Source organism: Equus asinus, chromosome 20 (assembly GCF_041296235.1).
Source record: "Equus asinus isolate D_3611 breed Donkey chromosome 20, EquAss-T2T_v2, whole genome shotgun sequence".
Taxonomy (NCBI): Eukaryota; Metazoa; Chordata; class Mammalia; order Perissodactyla; family Equidae; genus Equus; species Equus asinus.
The window spans coordinates 62,907,102-62,919,947 of NC_091809.1; positions in this window are offsets into that span (position 1 = coordinate 62,907,102).

Genomic DNA, 12,846 nt, shown 5'->3' on the forward strand with positions numbered 1-12,846 from the left:
GATACTGCTTTATCAAATGCATGGAAATATGATACATCTGAAAAAAAATCCAAGAGGCTTCAAGTATAGCCTGTTTACAGTGTTAGAAAGAAAATGAGTAGCTGGAATGAACACCACCTTCACCTTTACTTAGTATATTATGTGAAATCCCTTCAGTGATCACATCCATTGTAAAATATAAGAATTCTTAATTCAATAAAACAAAGGAATTTGAGTTATGTAGGGTGTGTTTAAATGATATTTTTTAAAGGAAAAAGTGATTCTAGGTGGCATGACTTTCCAACTTGCTCGTTAAGTTTGCTTCAGCCTAACTGAAGGCCTTTGACATCACCCTTTTCAAACAAGTTTTATCTCTGATTGTTGATTCCTTTGATTACTATTCTGTTGCCATTGACTGTTACTACTTACATTTGAGATCATCTTCCACATTCTGAGATGATTTTAACATTTTCTTTTATGGAAAAACACTCTACATCAAATATTTTGTAAATATATTATTTCCAGTACTTAAGCCAATCAGGAGAAGTCAATGTTATTATCCTGATAGGAGTTCAGAGGCGTAACCCCCCTAAAGGTACACAGCATCTAAGTATCTTAACTGGGCCTTGATGATAAATTGTACTCTTTCTACTGTGTCATCTGTGTTGTACTTTTCTTTGCAATACGGAAAGGGGCAGGCAGAGTCTTTTATTATTTCAATTAGCCTCCAGAATAAGGAACCACTTATATGTCCCTTTTTGGTGTATATCTTACTCTAGAACCCTGCCAAAATAAGATCTATATTTAATTTGATATTTATAGAAATAAATATCAGTCTTAGAGTGTAATGATCTCCCAAAAACTTTATTATAGCTACAACACTAGCTTAATAACAGTCAGAAAATACTGAAAAACAGACTAAATAATTGTCAAGATTAAGGAATAGGTAAACAAATTGTTGTGTAAATAGAAATTCTTTTTTTTTTTTTTTTTTTTTTGGTGAGGAATATTGTCCCTGAGCTAACAGCCCTGCCAATCTTCTTCTATTTTGTATGTGGGAAACTGCCACAGCATAGCTTAACAAGTGGTGTGTAGATCCACTCCTGGGATCTGAACCCACAATCCCCAAGCCACCAAAGCAGAGCATGCAAATTTAACTACTATGCCACTGGGCTGGACCCTAGAATTTGATTTGGCTTATTTTTCTCTAGACGTTCAATGCTTGCTTAACACAATGAAGGATCATAGTTGTAACAAAATAGGCAACATAATAGAACTGGAATTAACATTAGAAATCATTCAGGTTAGCTTCCTGATTCATAAATGGGTAAAAAAATGAAGACAGATGTTAAATATTTGTATAGGTCAAAAAAAAATCTATAAAAGTACATGGCTAATTATTTCCTAGAAATTCTGTCTTCTGGCTCCTATTCTAGGGCTCTTTTAATCACACATTACTGTACATTTAGAGAACAAACAGAAAACTAAGAGTGCCAAATGCAGGGTTTTGTTTAAATAGAAAAAAGAGAAATAACATCAAACACAGAAGGAGATTAAAATCTGTCACACGTACTTCAAAACATCTGATTATTTGGAGTAGGTAGCCCACCATACGGAAGATTCTTAATAAAAATTTAATCACAGTAAGAGTTGCAACAATAGGAGCAACAAACAACAATAATTAAAGCATTCTACCACTGACTGCTTAATTTGTCTACCCTAAAATTAAAATTAATGGGAGCCCACTGTGAGGAAGAGCTGTGGAATGGTGTGGCAAAATATTAGAATTCATAAAAGACAGCCATTTGGTAAAGAGTTGTTAAAACACTTTGTCCCAATACATGATTACAGTTTTCTAACAATATATATTTTGATTTAAAAATCAAGTCCTTAGAGAATGACACATATCTATACCACTTTATGTTTTCTTCTTTGTCCCATAGCTTTTCCACAGAGGTATATAGATTTAACATTGCTGACCCAATTAGCTGGACAAAGGCGTGGAGTTTGATGTAGCAGATCTGGTAACAGAAAAACAATATCACCAGGGAAATAAAGCAACTGTAAGCTCTGAAATGAGACTACACCAAGCAAACTGAAGCCACACACAAAATGAGGAGTGGGGGCATTAGAGGGGATGAAATGGGGGAGGTTTGGTGAGAGAATACATGGGCCTCTGGATGCTGCCAAATGTTGAAAGAAATAAACATGAAAAGCCATAGGGTGTGGAATAGAGACACATTCTAACGGCTAATTTTTCTTGTCCTTAAATGTCCCATTTTTAAAAACAACTTTTATTGTGAAACTTTTCAAACATAGTAAAATTGAAAGAATTTTAGAATGCCAGCATTACCCTGATACCAAAACCAGACAAGGACACACAAAAAAGAAAATTACCAGCCAGTATCCCTGAGGACCATAGATGCAGAAATCCTCAACAAAATACTAGCAAACTGAATCCAACAATACATTAAAAGGATCATTCACACGATCAAGTGGGATTTATTCAAGGTATGCAAGGATGGTTCAATATCAGCAAATCAATTAACATAATACACCACATTAACAAAATGAAGGATAAAAATTGTATGATAATCTCAACAGATGCAGAAAAAACATTTGACAGACTCTAACATCCATTTATAATAAAAACTCTCAGGAAAGTGGGTATAGAGAGAATATATCTCAACATAGTAAAGGCTGCATATGACAAACCCACAACTAGTATCATATTCAATGGTGAAAATCTGAAAGCTTTTCCTCTAAGATTAGGAACAATGTAAGGATGCCCACTCTCCTCACTTTTATTCAACAAGGTTTGGAAGGTCTAGCCACAAGAATTAGGCAATAAAAAGAAATAAAAGACATGTAAATTGGAAAGAAAGAGGTAAAACTGTCATTGTTGCAGATGACATGACACTATATATAAAAAACCCTAAAGAGTCCACCAAAAAACTGTTAGAACAAATAAAGGAGTTCAGTAAATTGTAGAATACAAAGTTAATATACAAAAATCTGTTGTGTCTCTATACACCAATAATGAACTATCAGAAAGAGAAATCAAGAAAACAACCCTACTTACAATCACATCAAAAAGAGTAAAATACCTAGAAATAAATTTTACCAAGGAGGTGAAATACATGTATACCAAAAACTATAAGACGCTGATAAAAAAAATTGAAGAGGACACAAAAAAATGGAAAGATATTTTGTGTTCATGGACTGGAAGAATTGCTATTGTTAAGATGGCCATATTCCTGAAGCAATCTACAGATTCAGTGCGATCCCTATCAAAATTTCAATGGTGTTTTTTACAAAACTAGAACAAATAATTCTAAAATTTGTATGGAACTACAAAAGATTCCAAATAGCCAAAGCAATCTTGAGAAAGAAGAACAAAAGTATCTTGCTTCTTGATTTCAAACTATGCTACAAAGCTATAGTAATCAAAATAGTACAGTATTGGCATAAAAACAGACACACAGATCAGTGAAACAGAATAGAGAGCCCAGAAATAAACCCATGCTTATATGATCGATTAATTTATGACAAAGGAGGCAAGAATATACTACGGGGAAAGGACAGTCTCTTTAATAAATGGTCTTGGGGAAACTGGACAGCTAAAAGAAAAAGAATGAAACTGGACCACTATTTTACACCATACACAAAAATTAATTCAAAATGGATTAAAGACTTGAATATAAGACCCGAAGCCATAAAACTCCTAGAAGAAAACATAAGTGGCAAGCTCCTTGACATCAGTCTTAGCAACGATTTTTTTAATCTGACTCCAAAGGCAAGGGAAACAGGGCAAAAACAAATGGCACTACATCGAACTAAGCACCTTGCACAATAAAATGAAAAGACAAACTACTGAATGGGAGAAGATATTTGCAAACCAAATTCTGATGAGGGATTAATACCCAGAATGTATAAAGAACTCATAGAACACAATAAAAAAAGTAAACAATCCGATAGAAAATAAGCAGAGGATCTGAAAAACATTTTTCCAAATAAGATATACAGATAGCCAACAAGGATATGAAAAGGTGCTCAACACCACTAATCATCAGGGAAATGCAAATTAAAACCAAAATGAGATATTGCCTCACACCCATCAGAATGGCTATTACAAAAAAGATAAGAAATAACGAGTATTGGCGAGGATGTGGACAAAAGGAAACCCTTGTGCACTGTTGGTGGGAATACATGTTGGTGCAGCCACTATGGCAAATAGTATGAAGACTCTTCAAAAATTAGAAATAGAACCACCATATGATCCAGCAGTTCCGTTGCAGGGTATCTGTTTGAAGAAAATGAAACACTAACTTGAAAAGACAAATGCACCCCTATGTGCATTGCAGCATTATTTACAATAGCCAAGATATGGAAGCAACTTAAGTGTCCACCTATGGGTGAACGGATAAACAGGATGTGGTGTGTGTGTATATATAGATATATATGTGTATATCTATATATACACACACAAAAGAATGAAAAGAAACACACAAAAAAGAATGAAATCTTGCTATTTGTGACAACATGGGTGGCCCTAGAGCGTATTACGCTAAGTGAAATAAGTCACACAGAGAAAGACAAATACCACACAATTTCACTTATAAATGGGATCTAAAAAACAAAGAAACAAAACAAAACTGTACCCAGACTCATAGATACAGAGAATAGATTGGTGGTTACCAGAGGCGAGGGCAGTTTGGGGGTGGGAGTAAAATAGGTAAAGGGGATCAAGAAGCACAAACTTCCAGTTGTGAAATAATTAAGTCCTGAGGATGTAATGTATAGCATGGGGAACACAGTCAATGATATTCTATCACCTTTGTATGGTAATAGGATGGCAGCTGGACTTTTGGTGGTGATCCTTTTGCAATGTATACAAATGTGAATTCGCTATGGTATACCCCTGAAACTAATATGATACTGTATGTCAATTATACTTCACCAGCAAAAAATAATTTTAGAATGAATGCTCATTTACTCACTATAGAGATTCTACCCTTAATATTTTACTGGAATTGGTTTCTTCATATGTATCCATCTATTTATCCCTCCATCCATCATCAATCCATTTCATTTTTGATGTATCTCCAAGTAACTTGCAGACATTAGCACACTTCCCCTTCAAGACTACTGCAGATCTCTTTTGAAAGGCCAGGTTTCCCTTCCTGTGGTGAAATCTTTCCTCACTTAAATTTATCATTCTTCTACTGTTTGAGGTTCTGACATTTTATGCAAATGTAGGGCAATGTACTTTTCTATAGGATATATTATTTTCCTTCAAAAATTTCATGAGCACATTGCAATACTATACTATTCTAGTTAGAGTCAACTGTCTTGGCAACCTAAGAATTAAAGATTCTCACAGTGCTGAAATTGCACAAGAATTACTTTGTTAACATCAAATATAAGGTATAAATATAATTTCATCAGCCTATGAAATTTTTTAAATGGTTTTACATCAATTTACTTATCCCTTCCAAATCTCTATGAATGTGGTTTGGTGGAAACCTCGATTTGATTTAGCATATGAGAAAATTAAGATAAAGAAAGGTAATGTTATATAATTACATACCTTAGCAGTTGGGGAATCCAAGATCCTGGGCTAGAACCTAGGTTCTAGAGTGGAAACTTGGAAATTATTCACTACATGTAAGGCAGGCAGAATAAACTGCGAGTGCGAAAAATAAGTAATAAACATCAGAATAAAAGAATGCTTTATAATTGTAAAATCAGATAATCCTTAGGAAAGACTAGGTTTCAAAACATTTTTAAGCTTTTCTTACAGTGCTACACACATTCTCTTCTGAATATTAATTACTTGGCTACAAGTTGTATCTTCTTTATTAGATGCTATGTTCCCCCAAAGTGAGGAAAATAAAAGGAACTAATTATTGCTTATTAGCTTTTAATAGATGGTTAGTATAAATTACATTAATTTCAACTTGCCTGAAAGCAGTTATTATTATACATAATTTTTAAAATACATAATTTTTTGTTCAAAGAGTTTAAATAATAGGTCAAAATTACAGACGTAGTCAAATATGGAATCAGAGTTTAAATGGATTCCTGTCTAATTCTACAGCTCTATAATTTGTCTTGTTATTTTACTATGATTTCTTCAGTCAAAGACTATGTTTTTTGTTTTCTTATTAATTTTTTGATATACCATAGAACCTGTAAGGTTTCTGGTCATTAGATTTGGATTCTGCTGCTTGCTAGTTCTGGGATCTTGGACATAGTGCTTGAATTTCCTCAGCTTCAGTCCCCCATCTAAGAAACAAAGAGGATTATATCAGTGTCAAAGTATTATGGTAAGAATTAAATCAGATAATTATGTTCCAGTTCTGATAATCCTCTTGCTTTAACTATAGTCAAAGTATCTACTGGAAAACCTCACTAAAGTCAGACTCAGAAACTTTCTGTAGATACGTCAGTGTTTTATGTACTATTTTCATTCATTTTTCATTTCACTGACACTTTGCTAAAGTGCGAATCTTAATAAAGCCTCTATATGCTTCATATCTGCAATATTATTTGTAATATTCATAGGTTAGCACATGTTAATCACTATAGATTAAAGTCATATACCTATAATCCTAACTATTTGAATCATATTGCTGTGCAAGATGAACATTTTTTCAAATTTTTCTCCTTAGGTTGACAGGATATTCTTTTGTGATAACATGATATTCCAATATTGGACCATGCTTCTTCTAGCACGTTTTATCTAGCACGTGTTTCCTTGTTCCTGGAGGGAAATTTCTATTAAGAATAAAGTTAAATTAACACTTTTATATAAAGTAATTATTTACTCCAAGAAAATAGCAAATGGCGAAATATGATAGGCATGAAAACGTCTCTCTTTATCCTATATTAAAAATGGTATATCAGCCTTTCCATGGAATTGCCTAAATTAATTTCTATGTGAAATTTTTTAAATTACTCATCCCTTTGTGTAAAGAACTTAAATCTTTGTCTCCATATTACATGTAGATAAGAAGAGTAATATGTTAGTTCATAACCAGTTATGAATACTTTACCTTAAAAATCAGATTAACACTTCAAAAGAGCAACATTATTCACATTGCCGTAACATGTTATGCATGCCTCCATCTTTCCACTCACCCTTTTGCAAAGAAAACAGTTGTGAATATATGTGTGTATTCAAATGGTTATGTGGAAATTTAAGAACAGAGACCACGAGTTGATCATTTTTGAATGTTCAGTGCCTGGCATTTTGTCTTGGACATGATAAGTCCTCAACCAATAACTGTTGAAATGAACAGAACTGAGAAGGTGGGAAACAAAAGAGGTTGCTCTTATAAGAGGATAGAGACAAAGGGCTCTCCCAGATGGGATAATAGGATCAAAGTAGGTGATCCTGTGTAAGCAATAAGGAGTACAGACTTGGGAGTAAGCTGTGACACTTCTCAGGTTTTCCTTGCTCTTACCCACACATAGTTAGCAACAGAATTTACGGATACAAAAAGGGACAATGCATCCCATCATCTCCTTGAATGCCAGTGTACTTTTAGTGAAAAAAGCCGTCAATAATTTTAACAGCCCTGTAAACTCAAGCAAAAGTTATTCAATACCATTTCAGCCCGAATCTAATCATTTGTAAAAGGCTAGCTGTTCATAATAAACACCTGTAAAATGAAAGCTTGCATTTCAGAGACTTTAGGTTTCAATGTGTTTGTTTACCTCCCTATCCCCAGGGTGTAAACACAACCTGTTTTTAAGATGTCTAAAAGCTATAATGATCAACAGCACAATGTGCATTAAAACACTTAGTTTCCACAGACCTTAAATAATATATTGCAATAAGGCAGAGAGTGTTTGTGCTGTAGAATTTCATTAGTTGTGTTACGCTCATCTAATATATGGCTTTACAAATACATTTTAACATTGATTTAACTGTGTAATAAATTCTCTTTTGCTTTAAACACAAGAACATTGTTATATGAAGCAATTTTAAGTAAATATGTTATTCTTGTGAGTGTGATTGTCTATGTAAGTATAATTCCAGTGTTGGTTTTTTGCTTTGCTGTCTTAGAATATCGATTACTTATAAATATTTTGATATAAATTGTTAAATTCATAAGACAATAAAACTGGGTTGAACCTATGAAGAGATATCATTGTGGGGAAAAATACTTGCAGCAATGAGTTTTATATCCCTTTGCCAAATGTTTTAGGCATTTAATTTTCATCTGAAATATACTTTCGATACCCAAATGGCTTGGGAACAATTTGTTTTGCATGATGGGAACATTAGAGAGGAGACTGTAAAACTCTTAGCTTCCTACAAACTCTCTTTACTAGCAGCAGCTATATTAGGAAAAGGAAAAAATAAAATTAGCTGAGACATAAGTTTACCAAGCCAAGAAAAGGAGAAAAGCAAGTCTCAGCCTATCTTCCTTTCTAAGTGGCAACAGTGACTCAGTCTCCCCAATGACAGCTGAGGGTATATCTTGCAGCAGGATCAATGGGATTGGCTAGTGCAGGGTGTCTCGGTCCAGCAATGAAATAGACAATGCACACAGTACAAATATACATGCACAGAGAAGGTTAAAAACTTTAGTATATTATCGATATACACTACATATATGTATACATATACATACACATGTGTATATGCACACACACATATACGCATATGTGCTGAATATATGTACACATGTATGTGTGTATATGTGTGCATACACATATGTATAATATGCTACTGTGTGTATATATATACTGTACATATATATGTACTGAGGTCTCAACTTTTAATAATTATATAATGAATTTAGTTGTTCAACAATAACCATTAATGATATCCATTAAAGAATTAATAAATTGACTAAGAAAAGCTATGCTATTGAGTGTATAATTTCAGGTGCTTTTTAAAAAAATAACAAACAATATCTACCTAATTTGTGAAAGAAAGTTTACTGAAACTATACAAGTGTAGTTCATAAAGTGAAATCATAGATAATAAAATCCCCAATCTTGTAACACACCACTACCATTAAACCACCATATAGCAAAAGCACCAAAGAACAAAAGACTGATATTTTCACAGCTTTTCTCAATTATTTTCTCTCCTGCTTAAAATTTTTATGTGATTTTCCGTTAAAATTGGAATAAAATCCAAATTTCCTGCCTAGCTAATCCCATCCTACTTGACCTACTTGGTCTACCACCAGCTTGCCACTCTACTTGATCTATATCCCTTACCTCATCTCTTCTCCATGACTATAATGTTCCATCAATACTTAGACTTTCACTTCCTGGAAAGGTCTTTGCACATTTTGTTCCATGTTCCCGGAATACATTTCTTGTAGATCTTCATAAGGCTGGCTTTTTCTTATTATCAGAAATCAGCCCAAATGTCATCTCCCAGAGAGGTCTTTTCTGCCCACCCCAGTAGATGCTATCCTGTATCTTGTCACTCGCTACTCATTACTTGCTTTATTTTCTTTCTAGCCCAAATTGCTTTCTCATATTATATTATTCCTAGCTTTATTGTTGTTTCTCTCCAATAGATTGTAAGCTCCACAAGTGTAGGCACTTTCTTTAGCTTTCTCATTGTTGAATTATCAGGACTTACACTAATGTACCTATGGGCTATTTAATAAATGTCTATGTATTCAGTCATTCAACACATGTGTCTTAAAAGCCTACTATGTTCCGGGTACTGTTTAAAGTGCAGGAGATATAGTAGCTTAAAAATAAGAAAAAAAAAACAACCCTGCACTCATAAATTTATAATAGTGGTGACAAACAAGAAATTTGTTGAATTAGTGACTCTAGAAGGCATCAGAAAGGACATGACCCAACAGTTTTGAGTCTCTGTATATCTCCATTTAATTTTTAACTCCTGTAAGAGGCAATCTGATAGGCTTAGTTTTAGTTAGGTGTCTAAATTAGGACCAGAGACTTAGAAGACAGCCTAATATATTTTCCCCCTTGTCTGTCTGGCACATATGAACATGCATACTCTCTTCTACACAGCCAAAGATATTCTTGCCTAAGGCAATTCAACTATTCTAAATGCTACAGCAAGAGTCTACAACTTATTCATCTAGCATAACTGAAACTTTAACTGAAAAACAGTTCCACTCCCCCCACCTCTGGCTCCTGGCAATCACTATTCTATTCTTTGTTTCTATTAGTTTGACTACTTCTGATACCTCACGAAAGGATAATCATGCCTGATTTTTCCTTCTGTGACTAGCTTATTTCACTTAGCATATGTTCTCCAGGTTCATCCATTTTGTCATAAATGGCAGGATTTCCTTATTTTAAAGCTGAATAACATTCCATTGTATGTATATACCATATTTTCTTTATCCATTCATCTGTCAATGGCTGTTTGGGTTGTTTCCAGATCTGGGCTATTGTGAATAATGCCGCAATGAACATGAGTGTGTAGATATCTCTTTGAGATACTGATTTCGTTTTTTTCTTATACACCCAGAAGTGAAATTGCTGGATCATTGGTGTACAATACAGTGCCTATTGTTGATGATACAGTATTGTGCACTTCAAAATTGGTTAAGAGGGTAGATCTCATGTTAAATGTTCTTACCACAAAAACGCTCAGTAACAAAATAAACAAACCGAAAAAACAAAGAGACATAAGGAACCTTTGGGAGGTGTTTATCTATCTATCTATCTATCTATCTATATTATCTTGTTGGTGGTCATGATGTCTCAGGTGTTTGCATATGTCCAAACGTATTAAATTGTACATATTAAATATGTGCATTTCTTTGTATATTAATTATACCTCAATAAAGCTGTTTAAAGAAAAGAACAAACAAACAAATAAAAATAATCAATAGCAAACACAATCACCACGTCGCCAATGGGAGGCATACCAAATTACCTCAAGTCATTGCATTCAGACATGGTGTAAGAGAGTTATTGGATCCAAGAATTTTGTCCATTATCCCAAGTGGTTTTTTGTTTTTGTTTTTTTTCTCTGGTGAGGAAGATTTGCCGGGACCTAACATCTGTTGCCGATCTTCCTCTTTTTGCTTGAGGAAAATTGTTGCTGAGCTAACATCTATGCCAATCTTCCTCCATTTTGTATGTGGGATGCCACCACAGCATGGCTTGATGAACGGTGTGTAGATTTGCACTCATGAACCTCAGACCACTGATGTGGAGTCTGTGAACTTAACCACTACACCACTGGCCAGCCCCTCCCCTGAATGGTTTTTATCTTGGCTTACTTATTCTGTAATATGGTATATTCTTCAAGCAATAGTCAAGAGTTGTGAATTTAACATTACCATTTCATCTCACATATAATTTTCCAAGAGGGAGGTTCACAGTTCATAGTGAACAGGAGGCAAAGTGTATGGTCAAATGTCTTGACGTTCAAACATGTACTGTCATTCATTATAAGATGATGGAGTAACGATCTAGACGTGCCCATAGAGACTGAGGAGGAAATCAGCATCTTCTTCCAGGCAGTATTCCAACATCAAGTACTATTGTGTCTCAGCTGGCAAAGCAGCTGAGGCTCTCTTTTTAACAATTGTTTTACACCATAAACCATCACAAAATTATAGGAAAAATTATAAAAAATAATATAAAGGACAGCTATGTATCCTCCACAGAGTTCAAGTACATGTAAATTTTTTTTGGATATACTTATTTCAGAGGCTCTTTTTTCTTTAAGAAATATGTCTTAAATGTATCACTATATTGTCACCCTATGCCTTTTACCCTGCTGCTACCTCAGTAGCAACCATTAGCCTGAAGTTTGTGTGTAGCATTTTTATGTATGTTTTCTGTTTTTACACTAAATGTATGTATATAAAACTAATATAAACCATTATTTTGAATGTTTTAAATTTATAGAAATGATATCCCATGGTACATTTGATTTTACTATCTCTTTTTTTCCCCTCTCATGATTAAGTTTGATATTTGTTTTTGTTAACGCAAATATGTCTACTTTATTCAGTTCAACTGATGATGGCATTCTTATTGAAGAACTCTCCATTATTTTTACATCTTGCTATTATAAACAATGCTTCTGTAATAAAATATCCTTGAATGTGTCTCCTTGTATTTAATTACAAGTACTTCTTTAGAATAGATGTCTGGAAGTGGAATTTCTGAGTAGAAAAGAATGAGTATCCTCTAACTTATTATCTTTGAATTTTCCAGATATTGCTCAAGTTTATACTCTCATTAATAATGAATAAGAGCACTAATTAATCAACTTTGTCTTAAAAAGTCAGTACTATCAGACTTATGAATGCTTGGCCTTAGATTAGGGTATTATGAGTTGAATTTGCATTCACCTGATGTGTATCAATAAACACCTCAGGCCAGAGGTATTAGTTTTCTGGGGCTGGCATAACAAAATACAGTATACTGTGTGGCTTAAATAATAGAAATCTATTTCCTCACAGTTCTGGAGGCTAGAAGACTGAGATCAAGGTGTTGGCAGGTTTGGTTTCCTCTGAAGCCTCTTTTCTTGTCTTGAAGATGGCCATCTTCTTGCTGTTTCTATATTTTCTAAGAAGGAGGGAAGAAGGAGAAATTCTGAAAGACTCATCATTTAAACTGAAAAAGATTATTTCAAAAGTGGTGATCTAAATTATTCAAGTGCCCTGAATTTACATAATGGGATAAAATTGAACACTACTCTTAGAGGTTAAAATAATCACAGTTGAAAAATATTTACTATAGAAATACCATAGTACTTACTTAAAATTGTCATTCAAGTTTTATCAGCAATATTTTCTTCATATTTTAATTACATAATGTTTTACTAAAGATGTCTAAAGATCTGAAAGGAGTCAACAAGTGAATGTGTGATTTTTATTTTGAATTAAA